General features: G+C 38.7%; 3 long non-coding RNA genes across 3 annotated transcripts in view; all 3 read right to left on the bottom strand.

Moving 5' to 3' along the window:
* The window catches only part of LOC127972222 (uncharacterized), a 29130-nt gene extending 15743 nt beyond the window's left edge, over window positions 1-13387 (bottom strand). The window contains exons 1-2 of the long non-coding RNA XR_008157046.1: window positions 12071-13387; window positions 11579-11630 (exon numbers count right to left, since the gene is read on the bottom strand). This is a non-coding gene — a long non-coding RNA (uncharacterized LOC127972222). The remainder of the gene's footprint in view (window positions 1-11578; window positions 11631-12070) is intronic.
* On the bottom strand, window positions 2735-4179 carry LOC127972221 (uncharacterized). Its single transcript, XR_008157045.1, has 2 exons — window positions 3558-4179; window positions 2735-3114 (listed from the first exon to the last, which is right to left on the bottom strand). It is a non-coding gene; the product is annotated as an uncharacterized LOC127972221 (long non-coding RNA).
* Window positions 13388-18189: 4802 nt separating the features above from the next.
* On the bottom strand, window positions 18190-25943 carry LOC127972199 (uncharacterized). Its single transcript, XR_008157031.1, has 2 exons — window positions 25751-25943; window positions 18190-25667 (listed from the first exon to the last, which is right to left on the bottom strand). It is a non-coding gene; the product is annotated as an uncharacterized LOC127972199 (long non-coding RNA).
* Window positions 25944-26281: the final 338 nt, after the last annotated feature.

Raw genomic sequence — 26281 nt, forward strand, 5'->3', positions numbered from 1 at the left:
TTAAGTTAAAAAAAATAAAAGCAAAAATATAAAAAGTTTTAAGTAACAACAAGAGCAGTATACAATAAACAGGCTTGAATTAAAAGGTTTTGGCTTTAAACAAAAAAAGTTTTGGATAAATCAATAAAAAGATCATTGTGTATAGTCATAAAAAAGCAGTGGTACTTCAAATTTGGTACAGGATCACAATATATTCCACGTAATCATGATATAGCACCTTCATTCAGGTAATATTACTCTTTTCTGGATGCCTCTGAACTTGTATGAGCAAACCCTGAAATGATCACTTTCTTGTCAACTTGACAAACTTTCAGATGTAGCAGACAGATTGTGTATTTGCAGGAATGTTAAAATTTGCTGCAGGAAATAAACCTTAAAAAATGTCCTGAGAAATGACGTGAATACTTACAGAAAGTGAGACATTTTGATTGCTGCTACTCTACATAAAAATATCAAACCATGTAGCAGTTGTAAAGAAACGAAGCTGGGGCTCCAGAAATAACTTGTGCTATTTTAGTTATAGCATATTATTTCAGTTATTACCAACTCATTTTTTCGTGGCTGAATGAAGACAGGTTCCATCAAGATTTCACAGATGTGGATATCTACACATGCTTATGTATTCATTTATTTTCATCAATATTTTAAATCTTATATAAATGTATTAGGGATATGTTTCAAGTCCCGTTGTCCCCATTTATTTTTAGTCAAAATGTTTTAAACACCGTTTTCCTTTGATAGTCAATTGTTTTAAATTGCTCTGCAGTGCAACAAATTCATTTCAACAATATTCACAGAAATAAAAAAATTCCACCTATTTCAATTTAAAAACTTTAGTTGCTGCCTTAAAACCTGGTTGTAAAAGTAATTTCAACTTAATATTAATCAGACTTAAAAAGTTAAACTTCATAAAACGTATAAAAATGTTGAAAGTTGATGAGTCAATGTTAAAACATAAGTTGCCATGACTTACAAATCATATATTTTTTACTGTATCAGTTTTCCACGGTGTACACTAACCAAAAACTGTCCAAACAACTTAAAAAAAGAGCCTTTTTGTCAAATGTTTTGTCTTTTGTAAAATAAATGACACTCCATGATATACTGATATAATGCAAATAAATGTACATTTTGAAGTGTCCAATTTCGGTGGCATGAATAGTTGTGGCCATTAATTCATAATATCTGTATCAAACTGACATGACAAATCAGTATTCATAATAACTACATGTCGTGCCTCTAAAGACCACTCCAAAGAAAAGCAGAGGAAACAATGTAGAGGAAGTGCAGCTGTTTAATAACTGGTTCACACCAGCATCAGGCTGGGTCTAGCCGGAGAAGCCATTGATTAGGATGTGCAAGCAGAAACACTGGGTCCTAATATAAATAGCCTGTGCATGAGCATGCCTTCTGACAGATTAAAACATCTTTGAAGTCTGCCATACATCACTTGAAACTCCCATCTTGGTTTTAAAGCTAATACGCTTAAGTCTTCCAGCAGTCAAAGCTGCTCCTTCACGAAATTTTAATCCCGGCTTTGATGATTTGTTATGTACTGCAGGAGAGAAAAGGAGAGAGAGAGAGAGAGAGAGAGAGAGAGATAAAAACAGTTAAAGTTGTACTGAACCTTTTACAGACAGACAAGCTTTGTATCTGTATATAGAGACCCGAGACTCGACTAGCTGACCACCATTTTCCTCAACCCTGACATTTACAAATATGCTTAAAACCCCACCTGAAAAAGAATATAAAAATAGTTTTATAGTTTCTACAGCAACACACTGAAAATATCCTTGCCATTAAAGTGGCTAATAAATAATTAGAAATATGTATATATATATAGAGTGCTGTGGATTCCTGCTAACATACGCAGAGGTCTTCAGAAATCACACAACAGAGTTGCTGAGGATCAAAGCAACATCAGTAATGATTAGTGAGGAAAAACGAGAAGCCGAGGATATTAAAACTAAATGAATGTGGCCGACAGCATTATGGGGTTATTACCCCCGCTGAAAGAAAACAAAAGTGCCCTGGAATTGACCACAAACAAACAGAACGCATTAAACAAAGATTGAAAACTCGAGTCAGCACAAACGCAAAACAGCCCATTATCCTTGTTATCGCTTAAATAAATATGCTGTTTAAAAAAAATCATAGTTGCTTAGTTATACTGAACACTGAGAGATGACAGTGTCCAAAGCAACCTAACAAACTTTTTGTGAAATGTTTTGCAAAATAGAAAGAGATTCATCCATTTTTAAATGTCTGAGTGCAGTTAAGAGCCTGTGTGTGTGTGGTCCATCAGCATAATTACATTTAGAAAATAAACTATTGATTTTTTTTTTCAGATTGTATGATAATTGTAAACTGGCAATTTTCTTTTGTAACAATGGCTATTAACTGATTCAAATGTCTAATGTAAATTCTTATAGATTTCAGATTTTAATATAAATTGTTGCAAGAATGTTGAATTGTGCTTAGTAACTTTGAAATGGTTTCTAAAATATTTCTTGATACATGTCCAAACATGTTCTATATTATAAAGCTCCTTTAAATACCCTCAAAGGAGATGATGATTATTCGGCAGGAAGCTCCATTTAAATGTGAAATGGATAGTATTGCTAAAGCGTGTACGAAAAAAAGCCCTTCCCCCATGGCTTTCGGCCCGCTGTCCCCGTTAACCTGCCTTCACTCATCCTTGTGAGCCGAGAAAAAAGAAGCCACAGAAAGCCGAAGCATTTCATCGTTTATTTCTTTTACATTCGTTTTAATTTGTGTTTTGCAGATTTAATACAATAATACAATCAAGACAAAGTAGGAGATTCGACTCCGACGTCAGAGCCACGGCAGAGAGAGGGGAGCCAGCAACTGGAAGTGTTTTAGGAAGGTGAGAGAGGGAGACTTGGGCCCCCTACGGGGGGTTTATTACAGTCAGACGGGCATGTCTTGCTTGCGCAGGGTCAGCAGGTTTACGCAGAAAAGCCTCCTTGGGGTCTGGTAATGTAACAGCCATTTGCTACGCCATTGTCGAAGTGTTTTCTTGAACTCGTAGAGCCTAAACTCAGTGACCCGAAGTCCGTTTCTGACATGGAGGCTGCTAGATTTACATATCATCTGAAAACATACAAGGTTTCAGTGCAGAACGGTTAAACAAAAGCACGTTATATTCAAAACAAAAGGCCCGTAAATTACAGACACAAACAGACAAAGGGCTTATTATCCCCCCAGGTCTTAAACTGACAAACGCAGGGAGCTATCGCTCACTGCAACAGCTTTCAAACATACGTAGTCTTGGAATTTCTTGAGCCTGTCAATAAAGATATAAATAAGGATCATTGATGAGGCACCCGTATAAAGTTACATTTGCTGGATGCTCCTAAAAACATAAGGCAGACAAAAATTTGTGCTGAGCCCTGGAAAGAATGCCGGGCCAATCCTGGATTTGGAGTTTGGAGCTGATTTCTTCACAAATCAATGGGGTGCGGTCACTCGCTCACATGCAAACATTCGCACTAGAACACACTCGCGTACACAACGGCATTCACACGTTCACTTACCCTGAAACACTGACGCTTGATAATACAATAAGTAGGCCAAAAGCCATGTGAGGATAGGATTCGGAGAGTGTACGAATAAAACAAAAATGACAGCAGGAGGGAAACCGAGTGGGAGAGAAAGAGACAGACAGACAGAGACAAAAAAAAAAAAAAAAAAGGGCAGCGCGTGCACACATGCACAGAAAAAGAGGGAATCAGGCTCTTTCTATTTTGGTTGCTGTCAGCTCGAGGATAATCTGCAGAGGCTTTCCTGACTGAGATGGCAGACTAAGAGCAGGCTTAGTCCCTGAGCCATCTCACCATTCCCCTCACACACACACACACACACATCACATCTTCACCACGACCTGCAACTGCACTGTAAACCTCAAACACTCACACACACCTCCGCCGATGACCACAAACCTGAGATTCTTGTCTTTAAAAATAAAAAAATGCTGAAAATGAAAATAGCCTTTCAAAAAGGAGATAGTGAGGCTAACTGTCACAAGTTGTACAATCAAACAGTAACAATGAGATTTGGCAATACAAGTACAAATACAAGTGGTTTTGTTTTATGTTGGTTTCCAACAAATTGTTTAAAAACCCACTTAATTTCTGCCATACTCATAAAAATGGCATATTTTTATTCATACAATAATCCAACTCGATCTCACGGCAATTCATACATTTTTCACAAGTTGGCTTATTCGTACGAATTCGTACGACCACACTCATACAAATTCATATGATTGTTGCCAAATCGTACGTATTTTACGAGTTGCACAATTCGTATGAATTTGTATGAATGACCTACACCTAACCCTGCCCCTAAACCTAACCTTCACTGGGGTCGTATAAAATCGTACGAGTGAGGTCGTACAAATTCGTACGAATAAGCCACCTCGTAAAATACATACGAATTGGTCGTGAGATAGCGTTGAATAATCATATTGTAATATTGTTGGATCAACAAGTGAATACCAAGTGTTAGGTATGTAATAGCTGTCACATTTTAATGGAAAGGTTAAATTGTTTTTAAAACCATTTTATAAAGAAGTTATACACTTACACAATTTATTCATTTCAATTTTTTTCCATAAAAATGTTAATATTTTAAACTTTACTGATATAAAGAGCTGTTAAAATTTTTTCACTGAAGTAAAAAGCATCACAACTAACCAAGTCTAAAGCTTATTTAAAACGTTAAACTCATCATTAGGGCAATGTTTGAATATGTAAAGTCTAGAATTTTCAAACTAAAAACTAAAAAAGCTTTGTTTCATATCTGGGTTGCATTGGTTGTTTTAACATCAAGACAAGCCAGCACTGTGTATTATGTTGTCCTGGAGGTTGAGGAAAGGAGAAGACGTGCTGTCCATCCAAAGCAGGCATCTCTGGACGCACGTCTGACATGTTTTCTAAGCAGAGGACAGGAAGGACAGTCCGAGGCCGACGGCTCACACCCAGCCTGCCCTCTGTCTCTCTGTTCAGGTTAGTCAATAGTCACAAACACAGACAGTGACAGTCTGCCTCCACAGCACCCACATCTCTCCCTGTGTGCCGCTCTCCATTTCAACAACGCTACCGTCTCAATCCCGCAGCTGTCCAAAGAAAATGTGCATGGCATTTTTGTTTTTAATTAAAAAAAGTAAAGTAAATTAAATTAAAATGAAATTTAACATGCCTCTTGACAATAAATGAATCAAGTCAAAAAATGTACTATATGATGGACCTTTTAATTTCACATTCAAAGATATACAGAAAAATGCTAGCATAGAAATCATTTTCAAATTAAAAGGTATTTTTATAATATAATATATAATATAATATAATATAATATAATATAATATAATATAATATAATATAATATAATATAATATAATATAATATAATATAATATAATATATCCATCTCTATATATTTTTGATCAAATGCATTAAAAAAAAAATCTAGAACATAGATTTATTAAACAATACGGCTTCAATATAGCACCAATAAATCAAAAAATCTCCCTTGTTAATCTTTAATAAACTCTGAAAAACAAAATACAAGTAGACAAATAAAAACAACAGCTTTTAATAACAATAACTCAAGTAATAATGAGAGATTACTTTGGCATGCGAACGATGATCTGATAAGCCATTTGAACATCTGTTATCAATATTCTGGCCATAGTAGCGCGGCAGCTCCAATCCTTTAAGGTTATGTGAAGCTGATGCCAAACTAATTCATCAAATGAGATTGAGATATGAGAGGCTGAACTGCGTCCTGAAACAACAAAATAACAAAAAGCCTCTCATGCTCTGCCAAACACCATAATACGTGGGCATGATCGCGCCGCAGCAAAGAATTAATACGTTTGACAGTTGAACACGTTTATAATATGCGTAGACTTCTAGTGTGAACGAAGGCTTTGTGTGACATGTGCCATATAATTGGGGAGGCTTTAGGATACAGCTCTGGCAATCTGTAATACCCGTTACCAATGAGCATTGCCCTTTACAGCACTGGGGCCATTATTTCCTCAAGGTGCTTGTGGAAGTGTGAGAAACATGATTTGAATGTTCCTTTGTGCCTCATTTGACAGCAGCACACACATACACACACATGCAGCGCTGATGATGATGACAGAGTGAGAGACAGAGCTGCCACCATGCTTTTCTCGGCACTCGGAGACCTGGCCACTAGCTGCCCCTGGCAAATCGCTGAGAAACAAACGTCAAGCACTGTCATGCAAATCGCACTGACAACAGTCACCACAGCCACACAATTCCTGGCTCCCGAGGGAACAGGGCCACAGCCAAAAGAGACAATGTTTATTAATGACAAATTAATCAGTCACCAAGAGTGATTACAGAGGTGAAGATTGATTATCACGCTTAGAAATTCTGATTGAGTGCAAAATTAAAAGAACCAATGAGGGTAATAAATGACAGTTTGTTTATTACACCCCCAATTTATCAACACTCTTGTGCTATATGCATGCCATCACTAAAAATTTGGGATTGGTACGATTTTTTTCCTTTCTTTTTTGCGAGAAATTAATACATGCATTCAGCAAGGATGCATTAAAAAGTGATTTCTATATCAAATAAAAGTTGTTCTTTTAAACTTTCCACAAAAACTTCATAAGCAGCACAACTGTTTCCAACACTGATAATAAGAAATGTTTCTTGAGCAGCAAATCAGCATATCAGAATGATTTCTGAAGGCACTAAAGACAGGAGTAATGATGCTGAAAATTTCGTTTTACCATCACAGGAATAAATAAATGAAATTTTAAAACATTCAAATAGAAAATTGTTATTTAAAAAGTCATAATATTACTATTTTACTGTATTTTTATTCAAATAAATGCAGCCGTGATGAGCAATAAGAAACCGCTTTCATTTATTTAAAGAAATTTAAGAACTTACCAAACCCAGACCTTTGAATGGTATTTTTTTATTGATCATATCAGTGACAATCACCATACAGTTATGAGAGGGAATTTTACGAATAACATTACTCATAAAGTTCAGAACAGATCAATAAATCAACTGCATAATTTTGGTAACCTTAAGTACAGCTGCTACAGTTTAAATGTGCTTCCATTTTTAGAAATCTCTAGATTTGTCCACATCCACTTCTGGAGCAATAATACCATTTTAAGAGCTTGTCATTTTGTTTTGTTTGGTCAGTGTGTGAAGAAAAAAATTGATCAACACATGAAACGAGCACAGCAGTTGAGCAGAAGTAGTAAGCAGTAATCCTAATATGGCTTGAATGTGTTTCATCACCTTATTAATATCATAACCCAGGGAAATTGAGATTGAGAATTCATTTTAAGACCTTTACCTTTAGGTTTAATCAGTTCTTCAAAAAAAATAAAAATAAAATAAAAACTAACTATGTAAAAGTTAATGAATTAGAGCGTAACACAGGTAATCTCACACTATTAGCCACTGCAGCGCTTGAGTTCAGTAAGGCCCAGTGAGATGAGCAAGAACAGGTCCGACCCAGCAGCACATTCCCACAGTAACTAAGGGGGATTTCCAGGCCATCTCCATACGAACCAACTGACCTGAGTGCAGTGAATGGAATACTGTTCTAACCGGTGAGCGCCACGGACAGTCTGGGACAGAGGATGAGAGGGCTGACCTATCCGTACATTCCTGAACTGGGCAGGGCCGAGCAAAAGAGAAAGGCTTGTTGATATACTTTGGTGACATTTCCCCGATGGCTTAATTATGTTAGGCCTGTGAGCTGATTAATCTATGCTTGTGCTGGTAATCCTTAAACTGCTCAAACCTGTACTGAGGTCTGAGAATCCAGCCTGTCTGCGCAGATGGCCATGCAGACAGCGAACTCTCTCGATGCTCATTATGATAGAAAGCAGCTCAGCCTATGCAGCAACTTTGGACGAATGTAGATGCAGCCATTCTCCATCATACAGGTATAGTGGTCAAACGATACGGACCAGTTTTGATACCTAATGCTGAAATATGCTGAATGCAATTGATGTTTATTAAGAAATACAAGTAGATTGATGCGGATAATGTCAAAATGGTCAAATGTCGGCCCGTTGATAAATCACTACTATAATTGCTCTCTCACTACACACACACAGCTGTGCTCTTCTGCATCATTAATCAGTGCACTAGCTGTAGCCAACCCTTGTCCCAAGGGAAAAAGTATTCAGGAATGTTGCATGTGGATGAAGGTATGACAGACACATGCATGATCATCTACTGCGTGTTCACATAGGAATCACTGAAATGCATCCTTCACTTATAAATATACATGTGCATTCAGTCTACTCACTTACTCCAGAAAGTCCATTAAAACAATGGAGAACATGGACAAGCACATACATTCTCCATGTGACTGCTCACAGCCTCCCTTACGTTATAGTTCAATAGCAATGAGAACTGTAGAAGAATTATTTTAGGTCTTAGGATCAAATTGGGATAAAGTTCTCCTTCCATTTATATGTCAACCAAATACTAAGCAACCCCACCTGTGGGCATGGAAAATATTGTTGCTTCTGACAGACAACGTGCTTTCCACACCATCTTGCCATGATTTATTTAAAAAATAAATGAACAGTGTGATAAACAGTCCCACTAGCATGTGGTCACCATCATAAGTCCAGACACTTTTTCACGAGAACTTAATCAGAGTGATCAGTGTTTAATGGTTGTAGAAGGAATAGTCACATGCAACTTTTAAACTCCATTGTTTAGTACTAATAAGTAATAATCTCTTTCCATCAAACAGGTTAACTTTGCACTAATTTTAGACTAGATGTACTTTAGCATTTCAGAAGGACATCTACGGACACTCCTATGGCGGACAGGGGCAAATCTTTCACCGTGGTAGGTGGGACGATGGATATGAAGCCTCAGGAGATCAAATGGACCCGACTGGATGGATGTGTCTGGAAGTGTGTCAGACGCTCGGTGCTGCTTAGCCATGGGCGTCACCCACTCTAGCCCTGTTTTACACTCCACCTGCACAACCTTCCTTGCTGCGGCAGTCTTTGTTACAAGCCAGTAAACCTGTCGCAGTCTGCCTTAAACGCCATTGTATGATGGTATTGTATGTTCCACCTTAAAAGTGGTCCAGGCTCGGTGTGGCTGCCCCAGTGCCAGTGGAGTGCAACGTGAGCGCAGAGAGACAGGAGTGAACAATAGAGCTGCAGCCTAGACGCAAGAGCACAGCACTGCAGACTCTGGGGTAAAGCCAGTATTATGGCATGCAATGGGGACTGGCTACTACGAGCCTTTCATTTTCATTTGGAAAGCCTCAAAAATGTGTGCGAAAGCTTGACAATTTCCATCAGAAATTCAGCAAGCAATCTAAGCAGAGTGTTCCAGACAAATCCTCTTAGAGAGCAAGAGCATGGCTACCTGGACATGTACCAAGACAAAGTGCTATGCGGCTGGCTAGCAAAAACCATCACACCTCAAACCCCAAAGCATGTCTGCAACAGCAGTGACAGGGTTTGTGATGTGGAGAGTTTTCTTTGAAAGTGACAGTGGGTACCAATAGTTAGAGAGAGGTAGAGAGACTGTGGGTGTAATGGTGGGTAGAGAGAGAAAGACAGACAGAGATGTGGGTGTGATGGCACCATGCATTATACGTACGATGCAGCAGCTGATGCAGGCTTAAACGAGGCAATGCACTGTCCATGAACTGTGAGCAAGCCTTTATCTCATTAAACAGCCTCTCACTGTTTCTCTGAATGCCAAAAAAGGTCTTAGACTGTAAAGGTGCTTGTGTATAGACTGCAATAAATACTCTTTGGCCTCGTTTTGCATCATTCCTTTGTTGAAATGTTGCCGCAATGCCATTTCAAACAGCATTCAGATGTGCCACAATAGTGGCAATAGCTCAAATGGTCCACTAAAATGCTACAGAAATGGAACGAACCACGAAGGAGCGTGGGTGAACTCTCAACAACCCCATCTCTCGACATTTATGATCATAACAATGCTTTTAATCAAACTTAATTAACTGGTTGCAGGGGTCTCCAGCTGCATATCTTTAAGGTCTGTTACCTTTAGGGATATACATCTATGTTAGCCAGAAACCAAAAATTTAAGGCCCTGTCAGCACTTGCATACCACAGTAGCTATGCTATATGCTAAAGCCACGTCACATAGCATGATGGACTTAACACACATACAAACAGACATGACTCTGCACACATTAAAAAATATGACGTGCACATCCACAAAGTGAGCAGTTGAGGGCTCTCTGAGGTCAAACACAAGTGTACCGAGCCTTTAGCATGACGCTCTCCATAGTACTTTGTGCTGCTCTCAAATGAAGAGATGTGAAGTTGAATGTGAATAATGTAAGACATGGTGGGATAATTCACCCAAAAGTTCTGTCAACATTTACTCACTCATATCATTCCAGACTTCAATTAATTTCTTCTGTGGTACACAAAAGAAGATATTTGGAAAAATGTCTTGGTTACCATTGACTTCCACTGAATAGAGAGTCATCTCTCAAAATATCCTCCTCAAAAATCAAACAGACTTAGAACAACATATAGGTGACTAAATGATAACAGAGTTTTCATTTTATCCCTTTAACATACATTCAAGGCCTGTCAGAATTTGAAATGAAACTCGACAAATGCAAAGGAATCAGATCTTCTCTTTCTAACCTTATCCCTCCAACAATGAACCCTCAGCTGATGCTACCCACCAGTGCATCACATGACCTGTATACCGGCATTTCTTCATTGCCCCCCCCCCCCCCATGCACACTGTCCCTTTATAAACACGGCTAGCTGCTTCCTCTCTCCTCTTACAGTTGCGCTTCACTGTTGACTAAAATGTCTTTGTTTCCAACGCCGGCAGGCTGATGACAGAGCGCCCCTCTCAGCTCCCAAGAACCTAACCCGTGCACATAACAGGAAAACGTCACAAGTTAGGGTCTCAGGGATTGTGAGAGGCACATTTGCAGACCGACTGCCAACCTGTAACAAAATTCGATGTGTCCCACAGCAACAAAAACGGAAAAAATGTATGGCTATAAAAGGCCTATCTACTCTGGATTTCTGTCCATTCCCCCGGACACTTGTTTGTCCGTCTGTCTGTGACACAACAAGTGCAACATTCAGCTAGACACAACATTGACCCATCTTTCCCTCCCCCAACAAGCTCGATCCCTCTCTTTCCCCAACACCCCCACTCAGTCTTTAACATCGAACAATACAGGCACTTTGAAAAAATGCCCTTGGCTCCAGGTAAACTCTCCACCAGCTCTTGCCTCGCTCTCGAAAACATTCAACGCTTATCATAAAAAGCTCTCAGTCTAGTCGCTGTGACTTACTACTGGTGTCCCCGACGTGCATCACAGGTTAAACAACTAAACTGTAACATTACCTAAACCATGAAATGTTAATACAAGATTATACAAGAAAATTTTGCTTACTGCTAACTGGCAAGTCCAATACAAGCAGCTTCAGACAAAGGTAATGAAGACTCTAACAGATGCTACAGCGGTGGGTGGGGAGAAGCAGAAAATGGTTTTAAACTCACCCTGGTGTGAGGATGAGGATGAGTATGAAGCCGATCACAGTTTTCTCGCAGCCTGCTCGATAAGAAAACGGGTGAGAGAAAGAAAGAGAGAGAGAAATCTCAGATTTCAACTTTTGTTGCTAGACCTGCTGACAAAATCATGCAGATTTGATAGGCTAGAAAAAGGCAGAGTCATACTGGAAGGCTATTCGAGTGAAACAAAAGAGAGTAAGAATGAAAGAGAGGAGAGGTGGACAAGAGGCGAGTTGGATGGATGGTAATATCAAAGTAAAGGTCCGTACGTCCATATTACAGATTGCCGACAAAAGCCGCAGAGGTGGAGAGCGTGCCGGAGGGTGGTGTGATGGCACTGAGGATGAGAGATGGTCCAAGCAGCAGCCAGGGCCACACCACCAGCAAATCATGCCAGTCTGCTGGATCTCAGGAGAGGAGGGGGTGAACACATGCACACACACACAACACAGCACAGAGACTCTCACTCATTCACTTTACCTCACTCGTCCAGCGCTGCTCAGCCGCGGCAACTCCGTTCGTGCGTTTATCCCTATTCCAGGTCTGGCTTGATTGGGTGATGGAAAACAGGAAGCCTGCTGCTGCTGCCAAAAACCCCGGGCTACGTCCCGCCGAAAGAGCACGTCTGAGAAGCAGCAAATGCATCAATGCACCGCGTTACTGGCTCTCGACTCTCGCTAGCTTGCTCTCTCCACACTCCCTTCTTCTTTCACTCTCCGTATCTGTCTTACATTTCATTTTCTCCCTCCCTCGCCATCTCTCTCGCTCTCGCCTGCTCTCTCTCTCCCAGGACACACACATGCACACTCTTCCTCTCTCTCATAGTTGAGCAGACTGAGATGCATGCAAAATTGGAAAGAGGAGGGGGAAAACGTAGAAGCGTGACACCCCTGGTCCCTCTTTCCCTCTTTATAAATCCATGTTGAAAAACGTTGTAGAAAGGGGGGAAAACAGAGAAATATCATCCATTAATTTGCTCGCACAGCTGTGATCATTTAAAGCCAGAGGCCCACTTCTCTGCAGTATCAACCCGAAGTGGGGAGGATGTTGGCGGAGAAGGAGAAATAGTGTAGAAAAAGGCATAGACTTTCTTGCATTTTGATTTTTTGTCATTTTTACTTCATTGCTTATAAAATATTTTGGTATTCCCAATGACATTGACATTCTAGAAGTTCTCTATCACATGCCTGACATCATAAACACTATCCTTTAAAAAGAGAATGAAAGTGAGGCAGAAAGACAGAGAGAGAAAAAGAGGCCCTATAAACACAGCTACATGATGTGCTTGGCTTATAGAGGCTACATTTAATCTCCACTGGCTCCCCCAGGCTTGGGCAAAGCGAGGGGGGAGAGCAGCCCGAGCTGATGGGGGAGGGACAAGCAGAGCAGGCAGGGAGGCTAGCGACGGACAACAGCACATGGGATTAAATCAGCGACTGGAGCTGAGAGAAAGCACAAACCAGCACCACACTGCCCTCTTCCTCTCTTTCCTTCACTTGCTTCATGATCTCACAGTCTCTGGCTAATCTCTAGGTGTCACATGCAGAATGAGCATTATATCCTCTGTAATGAGGACGGGACATGCGTGTAGGCATTTTGGCGGTAAAACTGCGATGCTATCTATTTTACATTTCCCCCTTGGCTCCATGGCCCCCACCAATGCTATCCTCATTTATCACCCTCTTTCGTCCAGATACAGCAAGCCATCAGTGAGGTGCTAATATTAGACCGCCTTTGACTGTGCCGGCTGCCGCCTGGAGCCTATAGCGAGCAGACAGGCAAACACGTATATATACATGCACACAATTACATATGCATGCTAAAGACCTAGAAAAGCGAATTAAAGCATATTTGCTGCATGATGGGCAATGCAAATAGAAAGTGCATGGAATATAGTGCCATGTGACAAAATAGTTGGACTGATTGACAGCTGTTAGCTACTCCCTGTAACAATGCAAATGTTGCTGGGAATTAAAACAACTATGCTACGAGTTTTTTAGCATGCATGTATAATTGTGTGCCTGTATATATGCCTGCTTATTACATTGGATATTCAGTGTAAAATCTCAGCTCTTTAAATCAGTCACCGCTTGCTTGTAAAAATATCCAAGCAGTTAAAATTATACTGAATGAGATCAGCACTTGTTCACTGTGTGGGCCATTGGAACAACCAGACAATTGTGATTTTTTTTTAAGAGCATATGGCTTTTTTTTTTTTTCTCGTGGCAATCCAAAAACTGTTTATGAGCCCACCCCGGCAAAATTGTATAGTATTTCAAACATTGAATCCAGCCATTCCCGCTGTAGAGACTGCTAAGTGCTTAGTGTAAGATTATGACTTCAGCTATGTTTAGCAGACGTGTCTCCAGAGAAGTAAAATATAAGGCCATTAGCAAAGCAGTGTAATTATAGTGCTTCATACCTTGCATAACAAACATTGTGGTTGAAGTTCTAATGAGGACTTTGAGCGAGGGAAAAGGCACTTCTTTAGGACCCAAATAAACCCTTGATTTAGTGATACTTACAATACGTAACTACAATAATACTCATTAGGTACTATCAAATTGAGTAATTATGTAGTATATCAAGACCCCATAAAATTTAAATGAGAGTTTTGTGGCTTTTAGTCTGTATGTGTTATCTTTGAATCTACAAAGCTAGCGTAATCGTTAATTTCTTTCTCTTCTGGTAAAATGGAGCAAAAACATTGATGACTCATCCTGCACTACACATATTTTTGTCCAATCAAATGCTCTCTCTCAGAGTGCCCCTCCCCCAATAACATCCACCACTGACAAGTGAGTTGCAAATCATGCTCATGGCTGACTTACATAATGATAATAATAAAAAAAATGTCCTGCTTGAATTTTCATTTTAAAAAGAAATAGATCAAATATAGGAGACCTTGTGAGTATTGTTTGTCCTGAGAGCATATTCTATAGTGCCTTGCATAGTCTCACAATTACCAAATGCAAAAGGCCTAATGACATTAAGCTGACGAGACAGACACAAAGCATTTTATTAAGTTAAACCTGTGTATTTTTTACAATGTCGGCACAAGAGCATGTCCGTAAAGCATTTCGAGAGCTTTCATAATAGAAGAGAGAGTGAACGAACATTCGTGAATGCCTCAGAGCGCGAGCGGCGAGCTGAAAAAGCCGTTTGTTTGTCACAGCTCTTCTCCTTTTGGCAGCGATTAGCAAGGAGAGGTGCAGAGAACTACAAACCTCTGTGCTCTGGACCCTCTCCGTTCTCTGATCTGCTTTGGATTCGTGCTTCAAGGCTGACATTACGCAGTACACAGACCCCCCTGGCCGACTAAAGGCACAGGCAAAAGAGACACGTTATCGCAGTTGTATTGCCACAAAGATATGAAAAAGAATTTAATGGGAGATGCGAAATAAAGCAGCATCAAAGACTACATTTTCAGATTATACATAAACCCTGGAAGGGGTCTTAGAATCAGATTCTAAGCAATGTACAGCTGTCTGTGTCAGTGTGTGTGTGGCAGTGAAAAGCTGCACCATTGGGGGGCAGCCTTTTGCTCCAGAACTCCAGCAGTGGCTGTGAGGAAGAGGGTTCACATCAAATCTCCGCCTGTGAGATCTACAGCGAAGATAACATCTCACTCAATCTTGCTCAAGCTTTGTGCGCTGAGCATATATATGCGTTGTGGTGATCTTAGCATCCTATTAGGAGAGCAAAAATAACGTTAATGTACAGTCAGACAAACAAAAATAAAAAAATATATACAGCTGTGTTGTTTAGACGTTTTAAGCCTAACAAAAGTACTATTATTTCTCATTAATGTTTGCTTGTAATCATTAAAACCTGCTTGCCGATGAATATTTCATTAGGAGATGGTGTTGTTTTGCAAACTCATTATATTATCTTGCTGAAAAGCAGCTAATATGGCAATTAAGGATATTTGTTTGTATTTTTCTGTAAGTGTGATCTGTCTTTTTAACTGCTGTGAGATGATGACAGGTCCTGCAGTAGCACAGGCATTAATAGAAACACAAAATCTATTTCAGCCTCCATTGTTCAGGATCAGAGGTGATGTACAGTACTTTATTCTCACTCCAGAAAATGGAGCATGCTGCTATCATCTAAAGTGTGCTTTTAAGCATGACATATCTACTTGACTGTAACTACAAACCTTAGTCTCTTCACATCATCTGAGAGTTTCTTCTTCAGTAAAACTGATGACTAAACTCCATCCATCAACCCCAAGATTAAAGCCAGCCAGAAGAGTCAACTCTTCATCATTATTGGGCCCCAAGTGATTAAAAGTGATGACACTATAATCTTCCCCCATATATTTACCAGATAAATACTAATCTGACTGTAATCATAAATTATATCATCTGGTATCTTAGTGTGTAATATATATATAAATAACATGGTTCTATACATGGTTTGTGTTAGGTACATCATACATGCATTTGGAGAGTGTTAAGAAAAAATGTATTGAATAAAAAAATAAGGCATATTCAAAGTGATTCTGAATAACTGGGTAATTAAAATGAAATGGTGGACAGTTTGAAAACCCTTGAGATTCACCAACGCTTTCTGTTTAATTAGGAGTAAAGGAATGATGAGTTAAATATATATGTATTTAGACTTGATCTGCCAACACATTATAGCTGAAGTTTTTGCTAATAAGGGTTTAACAAAGTGAGCAAAATAATTATTCACAATTCTTTGAAATAATTAAGGTGTGTATGACACTGATGATACGAAAATATGTTTTTAATGCAAGAATATAAAAGTGACGTTTATAATATAACCACTGAAGACCACGTCAGTACCATGTATGTCAAATGGTTGAACATATATAGTTCAAGAGCGCTTCAAAATTATGTGAAAATGTTAAATGTGGAATGAATGTCAAATAATAATAAAAAAGTGCTCAACATCTAATTTAGATACTTTTTTTTTCCAAATGTAAAAATGTTTTATTATATACATCAACAAAAGTTCTTTTAAGGGTTAGGGTTTTTTTTTTCAAGTAATGAATACCTTTTTGGCAAGGATGCAATAAATTAAAATGACAGTGAACATTTCTAATGTTAATGAAAATGTTCTATTTTAAATAAATGCTTTCGAAAATCTTTTGAACTTTCTGTTCATCAATAATAATTGTCAGGCTTTCTGCAGGATAAATGTTACATTTAAAAAAGTTACATTTAACACTTTCTCAAATAATTTTTAAGACCAAGTAAACAAATTTTAAGGGATAGTCTGAAAGATACAAAACATGTCAATATGTTGTACTGACAATGCTTCAGAATTTGAAAATACACTTTGCTACAAAGCTATTACTATATATATATATAAACAATAAAACTTTTGGTCATACTGCAAAACAAGTTTTTCTCAGCATTTTTGTCTCGTTTTCCATCGCAAATGTCTAAAGATTATTAAACCAAGATACATTTACTGGAGATGCAAAATAAGAAAAGTCTTGTTTTCAGAGAAATTGAAGTGAGGTTATGATTATAACAAGAACAAATGGAGTGGAGTAAACAATTTATTTTTTTTAAATATTTCCATCACCCCTTTAGAAGATGTTTATTCAAACAGAATTTAACATTTAAACTGTAATAATATTTTACAATACTACTGTTTTTCCTGGTACTATTTTGGACCAAATAAATGCAGCTTTGGTGAGCATAAAAATATTTGGTAATATTAAATGTATTACCGAACCCAAACGGTCTGAATTACAAGGAAGAGTAGAAAAACAACACTTCTCATCTAAGATTATAAAAAAAAAAAAAGGTGCTTGATTGCTGAGAACATAAATACTGTAACTACAACTAGCAGCTGACTTGATGTTTCACCTTGTGCCTGGTCAGTGTCTGCTTCAACGGGACACATTTTGAGCTCAATCATTTTACAGGAAATTAAATCAGATGTTTGGTTTATGGCATGGCGTTTATGTGCTGTTGGTTTATATAGCTCCTTAGTAAGCACAGGTGGAAAATGTTGCTGTGTGTTTGTGGAGTTGCTGAGGAAGGAGCGTGTGTATCTCAGGGAAAGCTAGGAGGCTGTACAGTTATCTCCTGTGATGTTACTCTAAACTATACAACCTACTACCTCAGCCTGGGGGCACCGCAGAGACCCAGAGAGAGGAACGGAGTTGACCCTCTATCGATTTTAGAATGTTAATTTTGATGTGTCTCCCTTCCTGTAGTAAACGGTTTGAATAAACTATTCAAACCCTACCTACTGAGTGCAGGATGGTTTCAAACGAGGCCCTGAATAGTAGGTGTGAAGGCCACACAGACAGATACCTATAGATACAAGCTTGTGTGGACAGTCACCACAAGTTCGGATCTACGGGTTTGTGTCAGCAGGCAGGTCTCTTCCAGAAGAAAAACAAGTTCAGAAGTCATCCATCGGCTTCCGTTATCCCATTATAAAAGATAAAACCAAATGAAATGAATTTCAGTGATGTAAAGGTAGTATTTCTGCAAACAGGCTGCATATTGCATTGCTGAGACTACTGCATATGTAAATAGGAATGGTGCAAAACATATTTGCAGTTTTACGGTTCAGCTAACAAACAATCAAGAAAAGCGATGGGTCCGAAGTAAAAGCCTGCGCTTCTTTATTTTCTATTTTGATTGGATACAATTGAAAATGTTCCCACATTGGCGAGATCATCTGAGACATTCAAACACACACTGAGATATTTGTACTATATTCTTGTAAATGACTTCACTGCTCTCCTGTGGGCTATGAATCTAAAAGCCAAGTCAACAGTGCAAGAACAGCGAGCAAACAATGTAGAAAAACCCCTTGTTTAATGAAAATATGAAAATGACAACAATAGAATAGCACTACCACAAATGCACATTCAAACAATTACTTTTAAAGATGGCAATGGTATTATTATATTATCTATTTAAGAGAGGAGGAGAGAGATAACTTTCACAAATTATAAATATATAAAATTCAAAACACTGATTTACTTCGAACACATTTCAAATGTTTCAAATTATTATGCATTAGCTATAGATCATTGGCACATTTCTTTCTTTCTTTTTTTAATCATGCAATGCAGTTTCTGAACATACTTTAAAAGACAAGAGCTGTAACCTCACCATTTAAAAGAGCTCTGTTTCCAAAAAGGCTCTCAAAATGGAGGCAGAGTGCCTGGAGACACAGAACAAAGTCAAATATTGAGAAAAATGGTGTAAAGCTAGGTGAAAAGAACAGTCAGGAGGTGTCAAAAAACAATCCCCAACTGTAACACATATTGCAAGCGAAGTTAATTAAAAAAGCTGGTCAAAAAGTGATTTCATGAGTTGATGGCAGCATCACACCCACTCATTCTGATATTGTGTGACTGGAAGATACGGCTAAATTAAGAGGTTGACCAAATATCAGTTTAGATAAAGTCAGTCTTCTAGAAAATAGAGGTTTTATTACTATCTGCTTGTCCATTTCCAAGTCAGAAAAGCAATTAAATCATTGCCTTATAGTCTGAGTAAACTGTACCAGCTGAAAGAAAATAGAGAAGGGGAATCAGAGAGGAATTTTGGGAACAATAGGAAACCAAAGGTGTGTCCAAGCTGGCCAATAGCCAACCTTTCTCTGAAGGATCTGATCAAACGTCTTTTTAAGTGCATGATAACTACAAAATAAAGGCATGTGAAAGAAAGAACGGTAAAAAAAGATAGAAAAGAAGTATGAACAGTGAAAAATCGGTGTTAGACGGATATAATCTTACTATTGTCTGCTCTACAAACCACCTGCTAGAAGAAATAAAGACACAAAAACACTCAGATACTGCACTAGGAATCTATATTTTAACTTAAATTAATATCTTCAAATAATGGTAATTATTTGGAAAACAGCAGAGCAGTCAAATAAATAAACAAATTCTCAAGAATTTCATAATATTAAAATAAATATTATTTCATTATATTATAGATGAAAGAATTTAATTTTCTTATCTATTCATATTATTAATAGATATTATTATTATTATAACATAATTATTTTACTGATATAAATGAAAGTTACTGTTTGCCATATTTAAAAATCTGAAAATTATTTGGCATCATATCTACTATTTCACATTTTTAAATTGTTTCTTTTTTTATGATTCAATATTCGGTTGAATTAAACGACTAAGTTATACAATAACTAAAAACAATTGTTTTTCTATTGCCCCTGTAACAAGTGGCAAAGTATTTAATAAGGTGAAAATAAAAATGAACATACAAAGCAATAAAATACTGTATTGCAAATCAATCTTTCTAGCTGTTGAAACACATGGCTATCCTAATCATTCAGGAAAAATCAATACCAAGAATGCCACCCCTAAAACATGCATTAACCTTTTATTTTCTAGCTCTTTGGCATCTTCCCCTTCCATCAGACCATCATTCTTAGGTTTCATGGGCCTGCAGAGCCCAATCCACAGAGGACAACAGCTGAGCAGCGTCAACTCAAAGACCTGTCAGTACATCTATAAGCCAAACATCTGCATTTCCCCTGAGCTGACCACACAACGCTGTATATACAGATTACTGACAATTTTCTTGTATAGCACAGCATCATATAACACATATGTGTTTTAAAAAGTGTTTAAAGTCAGGCTTTTATAGTTTTTTTTGTTATGAAAATCAAGCATTAAAATAAAGCACTGGCAATGGCTGACTTTAAAAGTCTTGTTTCTACATTTCAAAAACTAAGGTAAGCTTAAGCCCTCAATTCTGAATCATTCACAGGGCAGCACCTATGCATTACAGTAATGACCTATGTTGTCTAAATTTAGTATACTCTCACCAAACAGAAACAACATTTCTCTCAAACCCAGAAGATTTCTGCATCCAAATGTTTCAGGCCCCTCCTAAGCATAATAAAGATGTGTGAAGTAAGTCTGGCCCACAAAGCCAAACCCAGTGCCATTAATAACACGTGGCTCAGTGTGAAATAATGTGATGGTCGATTTGGACTGGCACTGCACCTCCGGTGAAGAGCTTCTGACAGATCCCTTCCCGTTTCCCACTACTTGAACACAAATGAACAGACTGACTTTGAACTATGTGCCAAGATCCTTTAACTATGTTAGTGGGGCTATGCCAAAAAGTTGAAAGACTCCTCAAAATCAGCTGAATAGGGGTCAGCAGGAGTGAGACTGACCCTGTCTTTCTGAACCAAAGTGAACGGATATAGGATTTTACATCAGATCAACTTCAATAACACGCCCAGGCCTCAGCAACCTGCACACCAACAACACTGACTTCTACAACAACGATAAAAAATGGCAAATATAAAGCACAGGAAAATAAAACGTAACGATGTGGTAAACAAATATGCCGAATAGAAAGAATCAAATGCTTACCGACTGTCTGTTTACTGTTTCCAAAAGGTCTCATTGCACTCACTGTACTTACAGTACTGGTAGAAGGTATGGAGAACGTCCACTGTGGCCCACGAAAGCCCAAAACACAAATGCGCAAAAAAAAAAAAAAAAAAATAGAAACGAGCAAATGGATGAGATACAGCGAGGGAAAAATACATTATAAAAAAAAAAACAAATGGATTGGGAAAAAATCATTCCCATGTTTATGAGAGATCGATTTTCCTTGTAATAAAACCATAAATAAGAGAAAGCAAGTCAGTAAAACCTCAGTATTGTACGATCTATGTGCCTGCTTAACGACCAAATGACAGGCAACATCTGTTTGTAAGAAAGCCAAGATCGAGTCTTAAAAAAAAAATTGGCTTGATTTTCTCTTTCACTCTCTCTCTATAGCCCTCTCCCTCTCTTTCACTCAACTCTGTTGAATGAAGCGAAACAGAAAAGAAAGAAGCGACTGTGGAAATTCGGCAAAAAGGAAAATGGAGTTTGTGCACCAGTCCCGTCACCCCTTAACCTCGTCTCCTCCTCTTGCCTCTCTCTCTCTCCCAGCTGTAGAGGAGCAACCCAGGTAACAACTCCTCGGCAGTCCTCACGCTCCCCTCTCCCAGACCGCCCGACCAAACCCCCCCAACCTCACACACATACACCTCCCAAAAACACACACACATGCACACGCATACTTCTTGGAAGACTTCTCTGCACCAAAAATAAATACTAATCTGCAGTTCAGTCTAGCTTCTGAAAGAGTCTCGTTGGCCCCGTGCCATTGTTTGCTGGGGCGAAATTGCTTCGCGGTGGACTTGCCATTTCGGCAAACACTGACACTTTCTGAAAACCAGTGTTTCCTTTCTTTTGTCTTAACCTATATCTTTCTAGTGAAATAAGATTTTTTTAATTGAAATACTAGTGGGTCCGGGCTGACAGCGAAGCGCATCAGTGTGTGCCGGCTAAGAATAGAGGGTCTTATTGTGGCACATCTTCTTAGGATCAGCAGTCTGCAAATATAGCGCTTTGCTATGTAGACGTTCATAAATCAGAGCATCAAACCTAACTATACCAAAAACAACAACAACAACAAGAAACACCAGCAGCAGAGGTTGAAAATGTTTTTTGAGCGCTGATCTCAGCATTAGGCCAAACACAGCACTTTAAAACCCGATCATCTCCAGCGTTCTCACTTTAAGATGCCGGCTGTACTCAGCAGACTGAAGCTGACACCCCAATAGACTTGAATGCCCGGCGGGTATGTGCCGTTTCCCAGGGGACGGGGAGAAGCCATGTGAACACGCAGTGGTGTTTCCCGCAGAGCGCTGACTGTAAGCAATACCTCCAGCCCCTCTTACTCTACTCGACTCCCAGCGTGGTGGTTGGAGGGAGGGTGAGTCGTGTACAGTGTACAGCGTGTCGGTGATAAACATATGCCTTCAGACTCCGTTAAGAAGGCACCATGTCTCACCCCTCCAAATTCAATGCCTCTCCCTCTCTCTGATATTCTACTCACGCACTGCTGCGGCACTGCTCCACCAATCCATTGCATTAACCAAAATCTAAAAAAACGGGCCAGCGGTCTCTCTGTCTCACTCCTGACCAGCCAGATATAAAGCCAGAGCTAGAAATTGCAGCAGAAAGTGACCAAGTGGGATCTGAAGGACCAAAACTCTGAAATCTAGGATTTAGAATCACATTTAAAACTGGAAAGTGACAAAGAAAAGTTCTGATGTCTGATATATATATTTACATGCGTTGCAGGTTCTACATTATTTCTTGGTTACTATCTAAAATTAAATGACATGTGACACTGACCATGTGACTGTCTTTGAACGGACACGAGATGTTCTTGTTGCCATTGATGCACTAGAAGCTTTTTGGATCAACTCGCATCATACTGGAGAACACGATCATCAGGTTTTTCCACAGTTAAAATAGCTTAAGTGTGGTTTTCACTGAAACAATTAAATACAAAAATATTCTCAAAATAGTTTTAAAAGAGTTCAAATGTAGTTAAAAAAAATTACAGATGAAATTTGATTAATTCTTCTTATTGTTATTATTGACATTTAAAAAATATTATTAAATTAAAAATGCAAAACAGAAGCTAAAACATGAACTTATTTTTCTGCCTTCTACTATAAACACAAGGCCTCTACATTAGAGAAAGTCTCAGCATGTTAAATAAATGATCAATATTAGCACATCAATAAAATGGTGCTGTTGATGAAGGTTAAATATGAAGTAAACTGTGTCTCAATTACATCCAAAAATGTAGCATGACCAATCAGCCCTTTGTCCGTGGCTGAGACATCACCTGCTGCCCAGCAGTGATACTAGTTAATTACGGTTAATCTCGTGGGAAAGAAAATGCTCCAAAGTGGTGTTTTGTTTTCATTACAATGCGGTCTGCAGTCAAGAGAAAACAGCGCCGGTGGACCAATTAGTGTCATTTAGCTTTGATTTGTGGTAAGGTTCAAGCATCTTCTCCTTTTCTTTATGTTATCCCTGCACAACATCTTAAGAATGTATCGGAGAAATAAGAGGATAGTATCCCAATACAGACAGAATGAGCTTTATGCGAGATGATGCATGTGAGGCACAGAGGACATGAAGAGTCTCTTTGTTCCCGTCTACCCATGAACCACTGCAACACTATCCACTCTGTTCCACCACCATCGCATCCACCCTCCAGGATTGGCTGAAACTGATTTGAGACCATGACTCAGCCGGTTCCTCTGTGGTTCTCAGCGGGTTATAGTCTTGTGTGTCCCCAGCTGACCTCAAATGCTCCGTCAATATACTTCAGGCTTCTAATCCAACACGGGCCCAGCCGGCACCATCAACATCCACACCCTCCCGCCCGAATCAAGACAAGGAGAGTTCCAGCTTCTACAAATTTGTTTCATTCAAAATAAATTATCAGCTTAAAGATGCCAAGGCCCATAAAATAGGAATGCTGTAAATTTGTGATCAGAGTGAAAAGGATTATCCGAGTCTGGATAAACAGGCAAATCGTGATGTAAATTAATAAACGGTATGCATAAAACATTGTGGTGCCTGCGGGAAAGCTGGTGGTTAATTCAACATGGACAAACCGGAGATCTTGGGAATGAAATACCCCTGGAGTGGAAGAATTAAGCTCCTAAATGAAAAAAAGTTGGCCTTTGTGAAAAAGAAGGGCATTAACCGCACAAGACGAGAGTCCTTTGTGCGTGAGAAAACCTTCAATTTTAAAGCATGCTGTATTCTGAAATGTAGCTGCGAGAATGATAAGCGAAGAAGAACTTCTTGCGCAAGGTTATCCGTAATAGAGTCGCAAAGTGAATGACTCTCAAAATAAATGATGTTTTATAATGCTAATCAGCCACTTTTTGCGCAATCACGACAGTCTTTTCGCTGCTGGATTGAAGGGATGTCACTGCACTGATTTCAGTAAGTTTTATCAGACAGATTTTGGGCTCGAGGGGGCAGAAATGAAAAGCACCTATCATTGTGGCACACAGAAATAGAAAGGAAAGACCTTCTTTTCATCTCTTCGCCAAGTGCACCTTATCTCTGAGATCCTGAGCTTGAGTTCGGCATCAATAACCAAAAAAAAAAATGTCTGAAAGACAGCGCGCATTACGAAGCCCCGTCATCTTCGGCGAATTGCGCTGTGCTGAGCTCTCTGGAGCTACAGCATTCCAAGCCTCTGTCTTGCATCCCCTCTTTCTTTTTTGTAAATCGCTGCACCTTTCTCTGTCTAGCTTCGTGCCCCCTCCTTTGGTTGTGCCCTTTTGCTACTCCTCTGCCACCCACTCCCTCCTTTTCTTTCTGTTTGCCTCTCTCCCTTTCTCTCCTGCCTCCCTCCAAAGCTTTCTCTCTCCCTTTAATTTACAAATCCTCCAGTGAAGGACAGGAAAAGTGAGCTCCATGGAAACCTGGCACCAAGCCATCTCATTACACCGCCAATTGATTCTGGCCTTACGCCACACTGCTGTCCCCTGCGAACCCACTTCCCATCATGCACCTGACATCCCCAGTCTGTCTGCAGCAAAAGAAAAAGACAGAACACACACAAACTCATACTCTTCCCCTCCCCCCCCCTTTCTCCCGCTAAAGCTCTAAACAGCGAAGACCGGACACAGTTCTTCATCGTGACATAATGAAATAGGCAGAAATGAAGAATAACTTGAAATAATTTGATTTATGAAACACGAGATTCGTTTAAGATCCGTGAAATATACTGCAGCCGGTCTAGCTTGTTCTAAATGGGGTGCTGAGACAAAGAAATACAGCGCAACTCATGAGTTAGACGTTACAGATACGGTTATGGAGATATATGTCATTTCAAACTGTAGTGATTTCCTTGGCTGGAAGTCTTTGTTTATCTAATAATGACTAAAAGAAACATCTGTCTGGAGTTGAAAATACTTACAAGCCCCTTGACATGTCACGTCCTTGTAAACAAAATGATTAGAAAAGGAAATGTATTAACAATAATTAACAGAACATGCCAAGTTTTTTGAAATGTCTCAAAATCTCATGCATCGTATTTTTTTGCTGTGTAAATTTATCAAACAAACGTCCTGTCAGGAGTTGATCCTCTCACCAGCCTTGCTCTAATCAAGAGCGGACACTTATATTTGTCTGAAGCTCTGCCAAGTTTCTTCTCTGGATATGAATTGCAGTTGCTTGCAAGATGTCTTCAGGATGGAGTAGCTTTAAGAAATAAATCAAAAAAAGGGAAGAAGTAAAGGATAAAAAGTAACACACGGACAACTTGTTGACATTATGAACCTCACATGTTCTGGGGTTGACTCCGAGCACAAAGACGACTCACATCTGGCACATGTGGAGCGGCCCAGGGAGCGCACTGGGGAAAATCGGTCTGCAACAGAACTGACCATCTGGTTAGACAGGAGAATTAGCAAGTATGTTATCAGGATATCAGCATGTTTAAGGGAATTCAATTTAAGACTTTTAATATATATATATATATATATATATATATATATATATATATATATATATATATATATATATATATATATGAGATGTAAAATTTAATTTTATTAGTAAAGACAAAGGTTTTATCACCACATGAAAATGTCTAGGGAAGGGGATTAGCGCAAAATAAATAAATACATACATACATACATTTTTACCCCTTTGATAATATTCAATATTCAAAAAGTTTTTATATATATATATATATATATATATATATATATATATATATATATATATATATATATATATATATATGGTAAGTATTATATATATATAAATATGTATGTATTAATATATATGAAATATGTGGTTAAGATATCCAT

This window comes from Carassius gibelio, chromosome B15 (assembly GCF_023724105.1).
Source record: "Carassius gibelio isolate Cgi1373 ecotype wild population from Czech Republic chromosome B15, carGib1.2-hapl.c, whole genome shotgun sequence".
Taxonomy (NCBI): domain Eukaryota; kingdom Metazoa; phylum Chordata; class Actinopteri; order Cypriniformes; family Cyprinidae; genus Carassius; species Carassius gibelio.